The 21,248-nt window shown below is 40.5% G+C and overlaps 1 protein-coding gene across 6 annotated transcripts in view; it reads right to left on the minus strand.

Annotated features, from left to right (window-relative positions):
• Positions 1–21,248, minus strand: part of HTR2C (5-hydroxytryptamine receptor 2C) — a 4,576,123-nt gene that overhangs the window by 2,757,457 nt on the left and 1,797,418 nt on the right. For 5 of the 6 annotated variants that reach the window (XM_069612886.1, XM_069612885.1, XM_069612883.1 and 2 more), the window contains 2 exons: positions 7,192–7,307; positions 6,132–6,171 (listed from right to left, as the gene is read on the minus strand). The exons of the other annotated variant lie outside the window; for it this stretch is intronic. The gene's annotated coding sequence lies outside the window, so the exon portion shown is untranslated. The remainder of the gene's footprint in view (positions 1–6,131; positions 6,172–7,191; positions 7,308–21,248) is intronic. 6 annotated transcript variants of the gene reach the window in all.

The following is a 21,248-nucleotide window of genomic DNA, read 5'->3' on the forward strand; positions in this document are numbered from 1 at the left end:
TCTAAACTAATTGATCCAATACAAACATTATTATCCAAATTATAAAGTCAATCACATCACAGTCTTATTGCACATATTATTAGTTTGTACCTTACGATCATGAACATATACACACTATGTTAGGGTTCACAAAAGTTGCCCATTTCATAATCTAAATTGAGACCTCTAAGTATAGTTCTATATTTGCATATACATTTTGCTTCCAATCTCCAAAGCGCTGTTTCCCTATTACCACCTTTAGGATCTTTATATATTGTTCTTAGACCAGTGAATCTAATTCCTGCATTGTCATGCATTTGATGGCATTGCTGTCAATGAACCGCTAATGGCAACCTCATATCCTCTTTGTGTAATGCATTTAAGGGTTCCCTGATTCTAATAAGAAGCTCCCGTATTGTGCTTCTTATGTACACAAGATCACACACACACAAATGATTCCATAAACCACAAATTTGGTCCTGCAATTTATGCAGTCTTTTATATACAAATCCTCATTTATATTAATCTTTAGACTTTGACATTCTTTTGTATAATGACACATACTACAATTGCCACATTTGTGGAATACACCTAAATCATGTTGCACCCATGTCCTAATATGCTGTATATGTAACCAGTTTAGGAAAGCATTTTTTCAATGTTGGTGCTTTCATATAGAATATACGTGGTCTATTTTCAAAATAATCCATAATATCAGGATCTAGTGTTAGAATATCCCAATGTTTAGACATTAAGCCATACAGCCTTTTGCTTTTAGTGGAACATTGTGTCACCATACTTACTTTTAAGTTTTCAGTTTTATCTCTTTCTTTTGGTTTCAGTAAATCTACTCTTCTCATCCTCATACTTTTCATCCATTTATGTGTTAGAACTTCCTCTGAATAGCCCTGTTGCTTAAATCTAGTGTTAAGAGTAACACATTATTTCTCAAACTCTTCCCTTTCTTTACAGTTCCTTCAGGCACTAATGAATTAGCCAGTCTATATTTTGTTTATAACACTGGATTATATGACAGTTTATAGCTGGTAAAACAGAATGAACCTCAGTAGGTTTCCTAAATGTCTTGTCAAAATCATATTTCCTGTTTATATATAGTCGAACATCAAAAAAGCCAATTTCATTCAGGTGACTATTGCACGTGAACTGAAATCCAAAATCATTCACTTAAACATGATTGGTCCCTTTGCCAAATTAAAAAAAAACATCATCAATGAATCTCACCCTAAGTTTGACTCTTGATCTGAAAGGATGGTCACAATAAACACGTTTGTTTTAAAAGGACCCCATGAGCAGATTAGCAGGTGAGGAGCATAATTGGCCCCCATGTCTCCCCCTTTAGCTTATCTATACATGTTTCCATCAAAATTCTTTAAGGTGAATTCCAACGTTTCTTTAACCATCATAATATGTAATAGATAAGAGGCTGATCTGTTAGCATAAGTGTAGTCAATAGTTTTCAGAGCTAATTGGTGTTCTATTGATGTATACAAATCTTTAACATCCAATGTCACAACATAGAATTCATCTTCCCAATCAAAGTTATCTAATATCTGTAATAGGTGCATATTTTCCCTCACATATGCTGGTAGTTTTTGGAACTTCTTTAACTATGATAGCATCAATGTATTTTGAATATTTTTCAGTTAAGCACCCATTCCCGCTCAGAACTGGTCTTCCCTCTGGGATAACATCAAATGGCTTGTGCACTTAAGGTAAAAATTTATTGTGGGTAGTTTTGGGCTTGCTACTGTTATATAATGTATGTCCTCTTCAGTATGTAAGTCAGTCCTCATCCATTTTGTAACTAAATCATCAGATTCCTTTTTGATTCCCTTGATGGAAGTGGAGCCCAGTTTCTCATAACAACCCGGTGTATTCAAATGTGTAATGGCCATTGTTACATAGTCTTTCCTATTCATCACAACAATATTGCCACCTTTGTCCGCTTCCTTAATTACAATTTCTGTATCATGTATAAGCAGATACAAAGCTTTTGTCTTTCTTTTTTTGTCGAATTATTTTGTCACCTTCTTTTCTTGGTATTAGCTATTAACCTATGTATGTTTCGGGTGACAGCCTTTTGAAATAAATCAATGACATTGTCAGTTCCAAAACAGGGAGTACATTTTTACTTATCTTTCATTTGTAAATTTGTCAAATGTTTACGATTTATGTTTAGGATCATGTTGAATCCACCTGGGGATCTACAGGATCTAATTTCCAGATTCTACATCTAAGAAGACATACTACAGGCATGTTTTAATTTTCAAAAGTAATATTCTATACCACCTTTTCGATCATTTGACTTCAAGAATAACTGTATTTCTGCTTGCATAGTACTGCTAAATGTGCTTCTACTTATATCAGTGCAATATTCTATAGTTAAAAATACCTCAAATATCAAGCTACAGTACAACAAATAATGAAATGTTTTACAATAATGACTGCCTTTGGTCAAAACTATAGCAGACCTGCTTTTAACTTCGCTTCAACTATAACTAGTTTTCTGTACTACAAAACGTGCTTCACTGCAGCACCTATCCCAATACTTAATTAGTGGTTTTAAAAGTACTTCTTCTTGCATAGTCACTAATAAGTGTGCTACTACTCATACCAGGGTACAATTCTATTAATAAAAAAACCTCAATTATCAACCTAGAGTACAACAAAGAATGACACATATTTCTTTTTAAATGACGTACCCTCTGTCGCAACTATAGCACACCTTCATTTTACAACATATTATACAACATTCCCTTTAACTTCACCTCAACTGCAAGTTGTTTCCTAAACTGCAAAACATGTTTCACTGCAGCAGCGATTGCAATAGTTTAATAGTGTTTCTAAATTACTTCTGCTTCTATAGTGAATGCCACGTCGTACTATTTATTGCAGTGCACAATGTTCAGAATTGCCAACAATCTTTCTTTTACATTTGCAGAAAAACAAAGATTACCAAAGAAACCTAATGAAGAAAGGAAACTCTTCAATTTCTACAAAGTAAGTATGTTATTGTGGCATGTATGTCGTAATGATTTTAAAAACATAACTATACTGTGTATTATCCTAAACTATCCACTCATACTGTATTCCATGATATCCCCTCTTCCTCATTCCATTGGAACAATCACCCTATTTTCCATTACAGGACAGCATTCTCCATATCCTATAATACCACCACTCTCCAATCCATAACACTACAAGCATGCTATCACATGACCCCCATCAACTATGCATTCTTCTTCTACAAACCACTTTCCAATTATAATCCATATCATGTACCCAACACCCCACAGTTCTACAACCTCTCACTCCACAAATCTTTTCTACCACACCTCCTGTCACCTATACATATTTCAGCCTCATGTTACTTGCACAATTGAAAGCATATAATTTCCACAACAACCGTCTTCTTCATTCCAGTACCCACCATTAATCTGTGCCTTTATGCTTACACCACTCTCCCTCATGTGACATTAACAACAATGCATTCATTGCTATATTTGACCCTTCCTCATATCATTACTGAAACCACAATATTTTGCACCAGAGGACTACAAGCTCTTGCTCTATGAATAGTTTAGTCCACAGCTCCATTATCTATACATTTCTCTTCCACATGCTACTGCATAGTTATCATCTATATTATTCCCCAAACACCCCTCTTCCTCATTCCAGTACCCAACACAAATCTATATTTGTCTGCTTACACCATTCTATCTCATGTGACTTTCCTAACAACAATGTATTCATTGCTGCATTTCCTCCTTCCTCATAACTTTACTGAAATCACATTATTGTGCATTATCCATACATCCCTCTTCCTTATACCACTACATTAGAGGTCTGCAGCCTCTTCTCTACACATATTTTTATATATTTTAGTCCACAGCTCCGATTATCTATACAATCCTCTTTCACATCCTACTAGCAATTAGAATACATATTACCCCAACACCCCTCTTCCTCATCCCAGTATCCAACACAAATCTATATCTTTATGCTTACAACACTCTCCCTCATGTGATTTCACTAACAATGTATTAATTCTGTAGTTTTTCCTTCTGCATACCATTACTCAAATCACACTATGTTACATTATGCCCACATCCCCCTTTCACATACCACTTCACATAAAGGATCTATATTATGACTCCAACACCCTTCATTCTTGCCTGAGTACCCAATGTAAATCCATATTATTATTCATACACCACTCTTCTTCATCCCTGTAAAATAAGGTACTGGCATAGTTGAACTAATGCCACCTTTGGTAGGTCAAATTGTATATTTTAATAGAAAATAGTTGTGGGGTGGGGTAAGGGAATAGCTTGAGGTGGGGGGAGGATGAGGGAGGTGTGGGGGACTTCCCCATTAAGTCAAAAAGAATTTGACCAAAGAAAGTAGGTCAAATCTGCAGTTGGTCAAGTTTTTTAGGTCAAAAAGCCCCATCCTAAAATAACACTCACCAAACTCTTCTTCAACATTAAAGTACACAACTTCCTTTCCCCAACAGATACAAAACAATGCCTACTAAAACTCAGCTCCATTGAAACCAATGAAAAGATTGAGCAGATAAAAAGAAAGGGAATGTCATATTGATAACCTCCACTAAAACAATTTATAGAAAATGCACAAGCGAGAGATCAAGTAACTCTGCTCTTGCAAAGTACAACAGGCACCACTAACAAAAGCATTCCTCCTGCATCAAAAAATAAAAGTAACCAATATGTAGTAAATAAATCCAATTGAAAATAACCCTCAATCTATATCTAGCAATGTCAATGAAGTCAGAGACAATACATTTAAAAACATTTTTTTTACAATAAATGTTTCAGCACAGAGTTATTACCAATCTCATGAAAATTTATGAAAAGGTATATTCATCACTTAAAAATTACCAAAGAAAACTGATACTTAAAGCTCTAATTGACGGCACATTCAAACTAAAAAGAAAACTATTTACATTAGTATAAAATTGAATAAAACTACTAACAAAATAATGTTAAAAACTCAAAAAAAATATTTTAAACATGTGCAATGTTGACATAGATATGTTTTCTAACTTCTGTGCTAGTGAATGGTTTCACACCAATAGCACATAACTGTATTTCAATGAAGAAGCATACAACCAACAACAAACAAACCCAATTGCCATTGAAATTAAAGGAAGAAAGCTATGGAATAATAGGAGATACCATTATAGCAAAAGAAACCTTAATAGAAAAACCTTCCCGAACAAACTTCCAGCCAAATGTTCGTCATGTTCACACAGGTCGTCCTCTGTACGAATGGACGTGCATTCAATGTGCAATGTGCACCAGCAGTCATTCAAATATTTACAACAATTCCTCAATCACTATGTTAAAATAAAAGACAAAGTAGAATACACATTTTATAAAACATGGACACATGTCTAGTTCATATCTTCACTGGACTATGAGAATATTCATTAGCCTGCATTTCAGGAACCACTTGTAAACGCACCTTCCATCACATAAAACAGGTTGCAATACACCATTATACAATGGAGAACCTTGTGCATTGATTGTATTATGCTGAAGGTTCTGCTATAGAAATACAAAAACTCAATGACAATCTAAATGGAACAGCTCAAGAAGTCCTCTTAAAAAGCTAATATTTTGTAACTGAACAAAATATTACCCATCAACATTATAACACTAACCTTCTTACTAACACATACAAAAAAGAAATAACAAAGATTGAAAACACATCTGCTGAAATTCCAGTGTCTTTTATCGCAGAAATGTCCATAAGAAGAGTCCAAAAATGGTAGATATGTCTTACGAGATGGAAGACAATGAGGCATTACAAAGGTTCTAATTGGCATTATATGTAACAGCAGAAAATAAAAGCAACGTAACTGATCCCTTAATAGTTTGCATATACTGTAATAGTAAGCTTGATGATAACCAGGGGCCACCTTGAGATATGAATAATAACTTAAAGATACTTCTAATTCCTATGCTCACCAACAACTAAATCTATATGAGAGTATCATAATTCAAACAGTACACACATTCCAATATATAGTACTTCAGTAGGTTGAGACTGCCAAATTGCCTCCATCAAATTACTTAAACGGATTTGTGGCAAGGTAGTACACTTACCTTAGACCTTAACGAAAATGTGGAAACAGAGTAGGACAACCTGTAAAGCAATTTGATTGCACTAGTTAATAGTGTGCCAACAAAAGAAAAAACAATCTGGCAACAACTAGTTGACTTAAGCAAAGTTAAAGAACCCCTGGAGTATCTTATACAAAATGACACATTCTACACATATAAACAAATAACACAGATATATGAAGGTAACCACACATTGGTCAATTTGAAAGTGTTGATACTATCACTACAGAGAACATTCCTGACCAGTATACAATTCACCCACTACATACCAGAGACACCATGGAAGATGCATTTGAAACATATCAAACATATAAAATGCATCAAGCCAAAGGGTATCCAATGAGTATATAGGAAAAATGTTTAGAAGCATGTTGTTTTCAATTAATCTTCCCTACAGGAAAATCAGGAAGACACAATGAAAGACCCATGAATACTGGCAAAATGTTGAATATATTTCCCATCTCTTGTTTGAAAGCGAGCTAGCAACTTTATGTTAAGAAGTTCCACACACACTGAAAACAGGCACCCACTTTCTAAATATGTCAGCTACTGAATTAAAAGACAATGAAGCAGTGTTGGAGCCAAGTATGACAAATCTCTTGGCAAATATGCATTGTACGAAAGAACACTGGTTCCCACATCATGCTGATGTACGCTGCATGTTAAGGATCCTAAGCCCCCCCACATGCCCACATGGTGTATTACTCTGAGTTGTGCAGAATATGCATGGGATGTCTTCCATGACTTCCTACACACTGCAAACCAATTTAAAGAAGGAATAAACTTAAAAAGTGTGAGAGAACTATGTTCTCTTAATACTGTCGATGTCTCAAGATACTTTCCCCATTGTTTCATTGCCATGTTACACTTAATCTGTAATAGAAATTATACTTCACTTGGAGGATAAAAAACTGCTTTGGAGGAAGGATTATCAATCCAGAGGAGCAACACAAATGGACATTCTTTTGATATTTATAAATGTTCCCAGATGTGGCCATGACAGCAATGATACTGTGTTACAATGTATTGAAAACTGCATTACCTGTGACAAAAGCACAGCTCCAACTGAGGCTCGAGGTACATAGCTGCACATCACTACCATGGATCAAGCTGCTGTCTCAGCTACCAGCCTGTAAGCGTCTGCCACCATCCACCAGACTAAAACACAAAGAAAAACATCTTTGCCATCAGAATTCAACTATGTCCTATGACAAAAAATGTGGTCTAGCTGTACACATTTTGAGTCTCTCTCACTCACGCGCTCTGCTGACCACCGCTCAGCAGCCACCCATATGTCCCACCATCATTGGTAGCTTACTGGGTCTCGGCCATCCCACCAAACTCCCTATTTTGGCCAAATGCACACACGCATTATAATCTTTTGGACAATTCCACCATAACTTAGACTTCGGTCCCAGAATATGTTCCCCCAACAAGCACATTGAAACTATACTAATGGGATAAAGGCACTTTATAAATGACAAAAGTACTAATACTACTACTACATCCCTTCAGAAGACGTACATAATAACCTACGGACACAAATCTTACTTTTCCGTTGACATAAGTGTGGCAAATGCTGCCTATGTCGATACAAAAACCAACGGAACAACTTCAACAAATGTCATTTTGCATTCCCTAGACCACGTTGTACCAAATGTCAAGTAAATAGTTCCAAAGAGAAAACTGAGTTAAAAGACCAAAGGAACAACATATCATCTAAAAGAAAAAATCACAAAAATTGGTACCAGAAATATGTCACATACCGAGAGGGAGTCCTACCAAGCTGCAGATCGCTTAACAGGTATGGGAAATCTGAACAATTTCTGGCTCAACCTTGGTCAATCTTGATCGTGAAAAGGAGTACTAAAATCCTACCAAGAAATGTATAGCTACAGAAAATACCAACAGTTGAGACATCTTAAACAATATTCTTATAGACACATAATATCCAAACAGAAGTACTGCTTTAAAAAGCAGGTGCCTGTACGATATATCCCAAAACTATACATATAGGGCCTCATCACGAGTTGGGCGGTAACGCCAGCACTATTACAGCTGGTGCTATTAGCCATACCGCCAAACCCCCCGGCACTATTAGCGCCGGATCACTGGCTTTGCGGAATGGTTAGTGCCCATTCCCCATTGGGCCCATTCGGGAATTCCTCATTCTCCATTGGGCCCAGTGGGAAAAATTGGTGCTATTAGCGCCGGCGGATTTCTGCCAAGGCCATGATCTGGCAGACCCTTAAATGCGGCGGTAATAGCGCTACCGCCGCATTTAAGGGTTACCGCCAGACTCGTGATGAGGCCCATAATGTGCTGCCAAATGTGAAAACTGGAAAATACTCAGTTTTAAATTGTGAAGGGAGTCTAGTAAGTCTTTCAAAACCTAGTCTAATTAACCATGTAAAAATATCATTGAAATCTGCAGAACATAGGGAACTTTATTACATGGCCCTACTTCAAATATTCAAACCTTGGAGAAAAGAGCAAGAATTTTTAGGTGACAATGACACATTTGAAGCTGCATTCAAGGCAAATGAAAGCAGTATAACAAATGACATTTTTAAAATTTACAAATTAATCTTAGACAATGAACGCTAACAAGAAGAAGAAATAGAAACGCAACTAGATACAAAAAAAACTGCTGAAGGGAGTCGTCAACCATCTCTTCTAGGAGGTCAAGAATCACTCCTCACCTTCAGGAAACAACTAAAATCATGGTTATTCAACTGCCAACGACCAGCACAAAGGGAAAATATCAGCAAAAGTGAAGAGGACTGAAAGAAATGCATAAAGGTAAAACAACAGAGAAACCAAGGATGACCAAAAATGGCTCACCGCCCACCTTTCACACCCACCACTCTCAGTCATACACTACAGCTAGAGGGATCAGCAAAGAGTAGCCATGCCTCACATAAAACAGATCAGTGAAAGACACTTCTCGCGGAATACCTAGACATTCTGGAAATACCAGCTATCTAACACATTAAACTGAAGCATGTATACTAATCATGTGTTACTTGATATAGTTAGGGTAGCTCAGTCATACGTCACTTCCTGAAGGTTTGTGTGAGCCAGCCATGCATCGTTTTAGCTGCCAATCTCACAAGCTGAACCACAATTATCCCGAAGGTCTTGCTGAGTAACTAGATACCTATTGGATGCAATCTATCCATTGCACTCAGAGGAATGAGTAGTGGAAGATAGCCCCCTGAGCATGAAGAGGTGGCAGAGATGTCCAGCGGACCAAAGCCGGGAGTTCTTGGCTTGTACCAATGAACGGCTATCAGATGAGTGCTGAGGACATATTTTGGAGGTAAAGACTGTAGAGATTAACCAATGTACTAACCAATCCACTCCACTGCTCCTCCAACACAATCCACAACCAGTATATACGACTGTGGGCTAGCCAAATAAGACACACACAACAAGCATTAATTACCTTACACACTCAACTCTCTTCAAAAACATAGGACCTAAACTGAGAAGGAACATACCAGTGTACACAATCCATAAAACCCCACACACAATCACACACCAACACAACTGACTCAGACATGTAACAAACAAACATGACATTGGACCCCCCCACTTATAGATACAACAAACCAGTATGCACAATTATACATCCACCCTAACCACACATGACTCACACACCCACACATAAACACTAGTACACAACATAGACACTGTGTTTTACCCTTACGGTTATAACAAGCCAGGCCACTCAACCAACCCACATGCAAGACAACGCACACAAATGCCAGTTTCGCCTGGTTCTGAAACTATCCTATCATCCTTTCCTCACTAACACAACCCACCCTCTTTTCTTGCAGAGCCGCGTGGGAACCTGGAGACTGCCCTTGGATGGTAGTGGTGCACGGTATAAATCAACATAACTTTGAGAATCATTCTTGAAGAACTAGTGATGAATGATGTATCAATCAAAACAATCTAAAGAAGATTTGTCAGTGATCAAATTACAGTTAAATGATGAACAACTCACCATTTACCTAGAAGCCACAAAAGAAATTTTATGTGGACTAAAACATGAAAATAATACTTGATGTTGTAAGAATTACAAACCTATGCTCTTGCATGTAAGTGGTGAAGCTGGTTCTTGGAAAACCATCTTAATTAATATAATCAGGATATTTTTGGAAGACACAAAACATATCGTTTCAGCTGTTGTAACAGCCCCTACAGTTCTAGCTGCTTACAACATAGGAGGTGTTACTTTACACTGACTCTGAATCCTCCCAGTAGAACATCAAAACAAATTAGACTATTACAAATTGTCAGCAGCATCTGCAACTGAAGTACGCAAATGAAAGTCCTCCTAATAGATCAAGTAAGCATGCTTGCTTTCATTCATCTAAAAATGCAGGAAGTCCTAAAAACTAGATATGAAGAACTGTTTGGATGAAACATGTAATTGTCTTTCGATACCTAATACATTTAACACCAGTGAAAGAGCAACCCATATTTAAAACATTAGGCTACAAATAATGCCATAAAACACTCAGCAGCAAAGGCAATGTCAATCTGTAGCATCATTTTCGCTACAGAGAACTTGCACAAAACATGCATTACTCTGCAGATTCAGCATATGCTTGTATTTTAAAAAGCATCAGCATTGGTGTGCTTACTGAAGATACAAAGTCATCCTTGAAAAGTAGATTAATAAATGAGCTGTATGGGCAAAACACACCTACTGCTGATGCAATTGGAATAATTAACTCAACAAAGTCAGACATGCCTGTACCCAATGCCAACCCTTGCAAACTGTGCCCAATGTAACAAAACACTGCTTAAATAATAGATGCAACCCATAGTCCACAGAAGTTGCACAGACAAATTGTAAGTGCATGGCATGACACTCTTTATGTATCAACAAGCAAAAGCATGACTGAATCACCTAGAATAATCAATCTCAAAGACAGCTGGATTGGAAAAACTATGAACTCTCTGCCTAAACTGCAGAATGATACTAAAATGTAAACTTGACAAGGTTCAGTCAATGGAGCAATAGGAACAGTTGTTGGCTTTCAAACATATCCCAATGAAAACAATATCTAGTTTATAATAATACATTTAGGCAAACTTGACCAAATCAAAATAATTGCCTGCACCATAGTATGTTTCTTTCTTTTTGAAGATATGTAAGTACACAGAGAACAATTCTCTCTGTGTGTATATGCAGGTATAAAGACTTATCCAATGCAGCTATGGCCCAAAGGCATCAAGGTAGTAGCACATAACTGTTAGGGGAGAAAAAGACTATCATTCAGAACTCAAAAAGATATGTCTACATATTCCTACAAAGCTGAAGGTGATCAATGGTATCACGAAGATCCGTTGGTCGAGAGTTCCTCACTGTCGGAGCCAGTACAGGGAAAGATGGTCCGCCTATTGACAATTTGGAGTATTTAGCAGAATTCGAGAGGATGACCAAAGTGGTCTGGCCGGCTTATAGAGAGTACGTTTTGAGCGAAGGCACTCCGCGCCAGTACCATAAATGGTATGGTGTACCAAACAAAGTATTTTAAACTTAATTTGGCTACTAATCGGAAGCCAATGCAGTTGACGGAGCAGGGACAAAGAGTGCGAGAGCCTCGGGACATTGAGAGCCAATTGAGCTGCTGAAGTTTGTAAAATCTGCAAGCTCTGAAGCAGCCCAGCAGGTTGTCCCAAATAAATTACATTGCAATAGTCAATGGAACTCATAATTGAGGTGGTAACCACCAAGGTCCGAGACTCAAGTGGAGGAAAAGGGAGAACTTTCCCCAAATACTTTCAGCTTAACAAAGCTGGGCTGCACACAGAATAAATGTGGTCTTTCCAGGTTCAAAATGCAAGCAGTTTCACTCCTAAACTCTTAACCGCTGGTACCGGCTCTGGACTGGGCCCTAAAGAAGCATGCCAGTGGGAGGAGAACCAACCATTATGGCCTCTGTTTTATCTACCATTAAGCTTTATTCAGTTTCTGGTCATCCAATCTGCAATGGCAGACAGGCAGTTCCTCAACTTGGAGGGATGTTCCACCACTTGGGCAAAATCTGCAGGTCATTGGTATAGGTGTACAAGTTCACTCCATGGTCAGCAATAGGTTTGGCCAGGGGACACAGGTAAAGGTTAAACATCAGGGGGATAAAGCCGACCCCTGAGGGATGCTGCATGTAAGAGCCAATGGCAGGGATTTAAATGGGTGAAATGACACTGTCTGGAATCAGTTAGTCAAGAAGGATGAAAGCCATAGAAGTGGAGAGCCAGTAATATCAATACCTTCCAGACTCTGTAACAGTATCCTGTGTCCAACAGTGTCAAAAGTTGGGTCTGTATCTTGCATATGCTGTAATCATTCCGAAGTCACAATGTCTAACTCCTGATGATGCACTTCTAGACATCGGCAGCACAGTCTTCAAAGAAGGTATGAGATACACAGCACTTTCATATCTTTGAACACTCACTGGTCTATTCTAAGTGAACTTTGATACAAGGCTGCTAGTAATTTGCAGGCAGCACCAGATCGAGATTCTAGGTAAAAGCACCCCCTGTCCCAGAGTGCCATAGCACTTAAAGAGGTTAGGCCCAGTTCAAGAAGGGTCTAAGCCCAATGTCGAGCACCAAAAGTGTCCCTCCAACCAGTTTAACCAAGAAAGGTCCTGAATAGCAATTACCTCAAGGCCATGCAGGATGGATGGGACAAAACATCCTAGAGTATAGGATCTACAGGACCTGTACAGCATGATAATCCTGGATATGTTGAATCCTGCTTGACCTCTAGCAAACTTGCACGCCTGGATAGTCAGATGTTTTGCTCTTCTTATTTTGTTGTTAATTAAGTGGCCATAATCAGCCCGGGCATTGATCTCTAAGCCCAAATAGGAGTAGGACAGAGCATATTCGATTGTACCGATTATCATATTATCCTGGTCCTATTGACCTTATTCCTAGTGACCAGCATTATGATGGTTTTCTCAAGGTTAATAGTCAAGCCCTGTTGGTGGGCATAGTTAGAGAACACATTGAGCAAGTTCTTCACGTCTTTATAAGTCCGAACAGGGACAGGTCAACAGCACACAACATGCCCACCACTGGCAGATCTCCTATCCTGGGTGGGCAGTTGGTCTTTGCAAACAAACGGGGGAGAAGATCAGCTATATATAAATTGTACAGCATGGGGGCTGCTACGCACCCTTGTTTAACTCCCATGTTTATGGGTATAGAGTCGGAGGGGAATCAATATATGTACAAGCCAGTCTGGGCACTTTGGTCCCTAAGCTTAGCCCAGAGTATGTCCCTACTGACGTGGTCAAAAGCACTTCTAAAATCCACAAAGGCGATGTACAATGTTACATACCTTCCTCTCCGAGTATTCTGGATAAGCTGATCCAGAACTCTAATGTTGGAAGTACCAGAACTAGTCAGAAAGCAAGTCTGTGCAGGATTGAGTATATTATTATTAGATGCCCAGATATGGAGTTCCATTAGTACCAGAGATGCAAAGATTGTTCCAGTCACATCCAACATGGACACAGTCAGTAGTTGTTAATGTTAGTCCGGTCCCTTTTTTGTGAAGTAGAATAAGCACTGACTGCTGCCATGACGCCGGTATCATATGTTCTCAACAGACTCGAGAGTATAGGATCTACAGGACCTGGGACCAATTGGCAGGATCTTTCTTCAACACTCTGTTAGCCAGACCATTTGGGCCTGGTGCGTTGGAAGACTTACGCTTCAAAATAACATCAGTCAAAATCCTGCGACTGAAGGCCTGAGGCCAAGGTCCATAAGAATGGGGAATCGGGGGGAGATGTTTTGTTGGTAAAAAATTAGGCGGTGACATGTGCAACCCATTCAGCACTGGATATGGGATTTAAAATCTTGGAAAACCTATCACCCTTGACAGTCGCCAAGATAGTCCATATTTCACAGCTGTCTCGAGTTGTCATTACCTGGACAAAGCACTGCAAGGAAGACCTCTGTTCTGACAGCCGGTAATGTTTTAACAAGGTGTAAAATGTTTCCCTTACAGATTTAATCGCCTGGTGCGCCCCTGGATACAGAGCCCTGGCGCTGGCTATTTGGCCTAAGAGATCTGATCTCCCTGCGCATCCTGCGCTTATTATCTTGGATGTTTATATCAAAGTGTTTATCACACCCATGTTTACCAGCAAGGCTGGGCTTTCCAGAGCACATGCCGATGGAATGGGTTAGTTTATGGATACAAGATTCAATAGCCTCCAGATCTTTGTCACTGAGGATACTAACATTAACAAACTGCGAGGGGAAAGCCGAGGTACACAACCTATCCATTTTATTCTGACTCCAACGAATTTGGTTCCATGCGTGATTAGGGACCACAGCCCCCACACACGTGGATTTCTGTGGTATCAGCAGATGACTTAACAGCCAGCAACAGAGTTGCATGGTCGATGTAGTCATTAGGGGTCACTTTTAGGCATGCTAGTAGTTCCAGAAAACAATAATTGCCGGCTACGTAGTCCAACGTGGCCTCTTTTGAGCCTGCTGACCAAGTTGTGCAACCAGGTTGATCCCCAGTAGACCGACCATTTAATATAGTCAGATTCCATTATTTAAAAAATTCCAGCCACAACCTTCCCCTGTCATTAGATTTTAGGTTCTAACACATTTTCATATACCCTGCTCCCATCTTTGTCTAAGCATTTAGCGTTCTAATCTCCACAAAGAACCACCTGGTTGCCAGGCGAAGCGTTACACCAAGATGACAATATCAAGGCCAGGTCGTCGAAAATGACCTCTGATGTGCGGATACCAGGTGGATCATAGATTTTTACTACCAGAATACTCTGTCGTGCCCCTCCCCCCTCAAGGACAGATATTTCCACCACCAGTATATGACTGCCCAGTGGGCCCAGATGAATTATTCTTGGATTAAGATTATTTTTTACTCCAATTAAGAGTACACCAGCTAGTCGCCCATGGACTCCTTTTATGGCTGGTGTTTGAAATATTGCATAGCCATCTATGTCTATTTAAAAAGTTACCCAGGTGTCCTGCAGCGCAAAGATTTCACATGCCATAAGATCCCAAGACCCACCCTGATGAAGTCAATCATTGAAACCCATAGTGTTCCAACTTAAAATGGTGCTGTTTCACTGAGACAATCTCTTCTGGGGAATCATTAGCTGGATCCATTCCCATACTTGGGCGTCAACAAACTTTGCAGCCAATTGGGAGATGTTTTGTGTGGTTGGAGATTTTACGCCAGCCTGTGAGTACTTACACTCGGTACAGCGCAAATGCCTCTCTTCTGTGAGCAATGGAATGTCCAGTAGAAAGCCCAAGTGGACCAAGGATGTCTGATGCTAACGGATAAGCGCTGCAGTCTCCGGCAGACAGCAGTGAATCTGTGTTGTTTTTCGGTGCTGATTTCGGAGAGGTTCAACAAATTCAAAGTCCACTGAATTCAAAATCCTCAGCGAAGGTATCTTATTGAACAACGCCATTAATGTGGATCAGTTGAGTTGGCAGGACCCTTTGGCTTCATCCACCAGGGTAATAGTGAGTTTTTTGCATTCAGGGCAGCTGGTGGATCTTTTCTAGGTCTTTGCAGTCGACCAAGGTGATGTGGGGCCAGGTGAGGTATGCTATTTTCCTCACTCGCGATGATCTTATTTTCAGACAAATTAATATTGACACTGCTAGGAACAGTTTGCCGCTCAGGCAAACATTTGATCTTTTGCTGGTACCTCTGCCACCAGCCAACTCGTTAGAGTTCCCACAGTCTAGGCAGACCTTCTCTTGCATCATGCCATTCTTTTCTGTTGTTTCTTTCTACATAGTGTTGTTATCTAGACATAGGGTACAACTGAGAGGTTGGGCATCTGTGGGTAAACTCTGTCCGGGCGGTATAAGTCTAGGCCTGCTCTTAATGGCGTTAGCTTGTAATCTCTTAACCAACCGAACTTGTTTCCTCGAGGGAAAATAAGTTGAAGAGCCCACCTCAGCATCACTGATATGCAAGGGTTCACTGTCAAGACCCTGAGCCTCGTCCGGAATTAGAATTGGAAGGTAGGAAGGGGGTGTGGTTAATGACAAAGTGGTTTTTTGATTTAGTTGCTCCTGGGGTATTGATGGGTGCCGCACATCGTCAACCTTGTAGCTAATTAATAGATTGTGCATCTCTGATATAGTTGACCCCTGCAATTTAAGGTCCTCATGCATTGCCCCACAGAGTTTTAATAATATCTTAATGGCGAAATGTAATACTCTGTTACTTTGTGAGGTTCCAGAGGGTTCTTGTGTGCTATAGGCATCAAAGTCTGAGTCTGAGTGCACCGTTCCAGACTCATAAAGCAGGTTAGGGCTAGCTGGTAGTCTCTGATTGGCCGTCAGACTTAGATGTGGCAAAACATTTGGGAAACAGGGAAAAGAGGAGACAGCCAACAGTGGGGGATGAGGAGGGGAGGGAACGCCCAGGTCTCCAGTCTTATTTACTGAGACAACAACAACCGCCAGAAAGTCAGAGCCGGAGCAGGCTTCAAGTAAATCAGCTGCAGGCACCACAGGAGGAGCCACTGGCCCAGTTTCACAGGTGACCAACGGAGATGGGGCACTGCCTTGGAGAGCGTAGCACAACTGCAGTAGAGAGTCAATATCAAGATCAAGGGTAATAGAGCTGATAACGCCCTCTAACGAACAATTCAATTCCTCCACTGTTGTCAATGCAGCTGGGGCACCAGTGCTGGACGCACTCGCATCCTCCACTGCCTACAAAGCCAAACTCATTGCACTCAGCTGCCAATTTCTTACCCCACAAAACTGCCTCACCCTAGCAAGAGCTCTAATACTTTCAAAATTGGATTATTGCAATATCCTCCTGCTAGGTACCACAAACACTAAGTGGACCAAAAATGCAATTGCTCCAAAACAAAGCCTTAAATGCTGACTATGGCCTAAAAAGTAGGGACCATATCTCTCACATCAGGAGAGAAGCCCACTGGCTTACCATCCAAGCCTGATTCCATTTCAAAGCCCTCATCATCACACACAAAAATGTATCACTAACAATGCCCCTGCTTACTTCAACAATAGCATCACCCAAAAAAGGTCCACCAGACCACTCAGATCGTTTCTGGCACAAACCTATTCATCCCAAGATTCAAGACCATAGGGGTGCCATCTTCCCAGTTGCTGCCCCTAAGATTTGGAATGCCCTGTCTATGCACATCAGAAACAAGCGCTCCCACCAGCGCTTTTAGAGCCTGATCAAAACCTGGCTTTTCAACAAATGCTAATCAGCCCCAATATACAGTGTAAATCTTGACCGCTACTGTAACTTTGCTTGTCACATTCTAAATGTATTGTTTACTACCTAATCCTGTACTGTACTATAACATCCTCTGTAACCAGATAACCTCACCTATGTAACCTACGCTGTGATACCCCCGGGTTTGGGCGTGTAATAAATGTTATAAATAAATGAATAAATCCATGGGAAAGTAGGCATCTATAGGAACTTTCCGGGCAGTCTGTGCCTCTGGTACAGGGGCCACGGTAGCCGTGCACTTTCCAGTGGCTTCCAGAGCATGCATGCTCACGCTGGCATGCTTTCCAGAGCGGAGACTATAGGGCTTTTTGGTATGGCAAGCCGAAGCCTTGGAACAGTTCTGTGTTTTGCCAGGCATACCAGCGAGGGAAAACAAACCAGAAAGGAGGTAGGTAAGGAGATGGCAATGGGAGAGGGATGAGGGAAAAAGTAATGTGCGGCTTTGGCACTGAGTTTAACTAAATTCACCAGAGTCACTGGGGTGCGCAAAACAAGTGCGGGACGAAGTCACAGTTCTAGGCAGCCGCTGCCACAAGTACAGAGTTATGATCAAAAAGTAAGGCTCACCTTCTGAGGCTGCCGTAGTCCATGTACCAGAGAGTAAGCACTCTTGTAGAAGTGAATTCACAGTAGGTTCACATCAAAGAGTAAACGAGCGAGGAGTGGACACGTTCAGAGTCCATGAACCCCGCGCAACATGGCTCAACACTCCTGCCTCAGTCTGCGTCGCTCCGCGAGTGGACAGGCTATTTAGCCGTGTGTGTCAGACAGGGACAGTAAACACTGTAGACAGACTCCAGACCTCATATCTTTGGCCGCAGAAAGTAACGGCGGCAAAATGAAACAGAGTTCCCAACACGGCTCAACACACCTGCCTCCCTCTGCGTCGCTCCTCGAGTGGGCAGTCTATTTAGTCGTGTGTGTCAGGCAAGGACAGTAAACACTGTAGACAGACTGCAGCTCTCAGATCTTCAGCCATGGAAAGTAATGCCTGCAAAATTACACAGAGTTCCCAACATGGCTCAACACTCCTGCCTCACTCTTAATGTTTAATCTTTATTTTGGCTGTAGGCAATACTGAAGCAAAACCATCAGAGAACGCAAAAGAAGATGACCCTTTAAGATTCTTCCACTTAACTTAGGTGAGTAGTGGAGAAGAGGAGAGAGAGTATTGGACACAAGGGAGGCCAGGTGGCGTGATCGCTCCAAGAAAGGGCAGAGTCAAAATGAGCAGATGAGGATTGCCAAAGGAAGATGCCGGGAGAACGGCAGGCAAGGCATCGAGTAAACCATTGCCAGGGAGAAAAGAGATGTCCAGGACCTGGTGGTGGCATAACCATGAGCAAATCGTGGTGGGCGGTTTGCCCGCACAACTACGCAGAGACCATCACTGCTGGATGCGAGCAGAGCTCCCTATCATCCTCGTCTGAAGAAGGCAGCAGCCTGAGGGCAAGCTGCTATTGGGAAGTCGACGAAAGCCAAGTCAAAGGATACTGAGTACCAAGAAGAATGCCCGAGCGAGTGTCAAGCCCTGCAAGGATCCCATACTCACCCGAGGTACTAGGGAACACAGGAAAAGCGACAGACAGCCGGGTAAGGAACACATGAAGAGTACAACTTGTCCCAGTCATTAAGATGTGTCAAGAGGAGCACAGTTGTTGAATTACCAATCCAAAAGGTGTAAAGGGTCAATACCAGCAACCCAGTGAGGGGAATTATGTGCATGAAAAGTGTATCTGGTCCTAGTCCCAAAAAAAGTGACACAATGATGAGAAAATTTCAACTGGCAATGTGGAGCGCTCGTACAGTGAATACCAAATAAACCCAAAATGGTAATAGAGAGAGACTTTTGACAAATACCCTGGGAGGAAGGGATACAGTCTCATAAGATAGGAAGACTGGTGAAAAAACAACCCAAAGCCATGCATCATAGTTTGAAGAGATTTCAAGAAGAATCCCAGAGACATTATACAAGGGGATCAAATTCCATGTAATCTAATCAAGGATGAGTCAAGAGACTATAAAAAAAAGAGAAAATAGTGTTTGTTGGCCACAACATTTCCTTAAAGAAAACATACGACCCTGGAGTGTTATCCAAGATTTAAAATAGCACATGGAGCAGATATCCAGGCGTTATTGATGAAGATTATAAAAAGAGGAAACAGGTGAAACAGAGACATTTCATCCAGAGACTGTTGAAGAAATCACCAAACAAAGAGAATAAGGATCTCAACTTGGATGAGTCTAAGTTGTTTATCTTAATGATAGGGTCAGGTAGAGTCAGGTTTGGACCAATGTCATTTTTATTTTAGGACTTCCTAATGGCTTATGAGCACCCTCAGATCTTTTAGATAAAAGTTAGGCCTTCTCTATAAAATTTCATTCAAAATCACTACAATGTCCTTAAACTCCTTCTTCCGACCCGCCACATTACCCAAAGATCAGGTCTGAGCAGTTCCCCAGTCAGGGGTTTGCACTCCTACCCTTCACCAAGCATTGCACGTGGCCAGTAACTCTCCCAATCTGGATGTATCCTAAGCCCATTTGGCAGAGTGAATCCACATAGACTTGCCTCTCTAGGTTAGTTCTGCCCTTTCTCATTTTATTGAGGGTTTGAAAAAAAAAGTTCTTTGGTCCATTTCTTTTCAGGTCATGTTATAAAGCAGGCATATCTCTCTGTCAGCTTCTCTGTTGCTTAGAAAACCTTTGAGAGTGAGAACAAGATAATGTGTCCATTGGTATGTATTTGTATGTCCATGCACCCATGGCATGTGTCTGTGATCCCAGCATTTGGTTATTTTTTAAACCTACTTTTTTTCATCTCTTCAGAGAGTGTGTCAGAATGAATAGATCACAATTAACTCTTTGTTAGGGTCTCCCATCCTATGGAGTTTTTGTTTGCTTTTTGTGTACGAGAAATCAAGGCCCAAGAGCTCTTCATTAAGGAAAATATGTATTTCACTCAGCGACATAGCTCTAAGTTATATTTCCCACTATTACATTTAAAGCCAAGTTAGGATAACATTAAAGCTTTTGAGATGACAGAGTTTTTCATTGATTCATTGAAAGCATAGCAGTTGTTAATTAGCAAGCTGTCAGTGGGGTCATTATTGACAAAAAAGAAAGGTTACTCAGACCATATCCTGTTAACATTCTCATTATTGAATAGTATTTGTGAGGGCTTTTTTCATATAGGTTTGCATAAGTATTGCTCAAACACTTCAACTTGGATCTTTACAAAAGCCTGGCTTGAGATAAAGACAGGACAAATCAATTGATCCAATTAGCGGGATGGTGGGTTGCTTGATGTAAGCAATTATGCTACCTCGGATAAAGAATCATGAGGAAGGAGAGTGAGTTCTTTGATAACAGGTGGCATGAAGCAGTGTATGGTGAACATGAAGTAAACACAGACCACAATGTCCAAACAAGGGTTTAACAAGACAAATTATGATTTTAACTTAACTAATAAGAATTCAAAAGAAAACTTAAACAACAAAAGAATAACTTCTCTTTTGGGAAAAAGTTCCAGTCTTTATCTTGAACATCCTAACCTTGTTCCCCTACCTAGTGTGAATGATCAGTTCACATTCGCTCATGCTATTGGGATTTTAAGTGCCCCCACCCTTCTTTTGTGTCTTATTGTTTGGAGTATGATGGCTGTCTGTTGCTCATCCTGAGTGTCAGGTAGGTTGCTGGTCCTAGACTTAGGGCTCAAGTCCCCTTCCTGGCCCTAAAAAACACCAGAAAAGTGGGCATAGAGGACCACTGAATTA

The sequence above is a fragment of the Ambystoma mexicanum genome, chromosome 5p (genome assembly GCF_040938575.1).
Source record: "Ambystoma mexicanum isolate Mex_15411 chromosome 5p, UKY_AmexF1_1, whole genome shotgun sequence".
Taxonomy (NCBI): Eukaryota; Metazoa; Chordata; class Amphibia; order Caudata; family Ambystomatidae; genus Ambystoma; species Ambystoma mexicanum.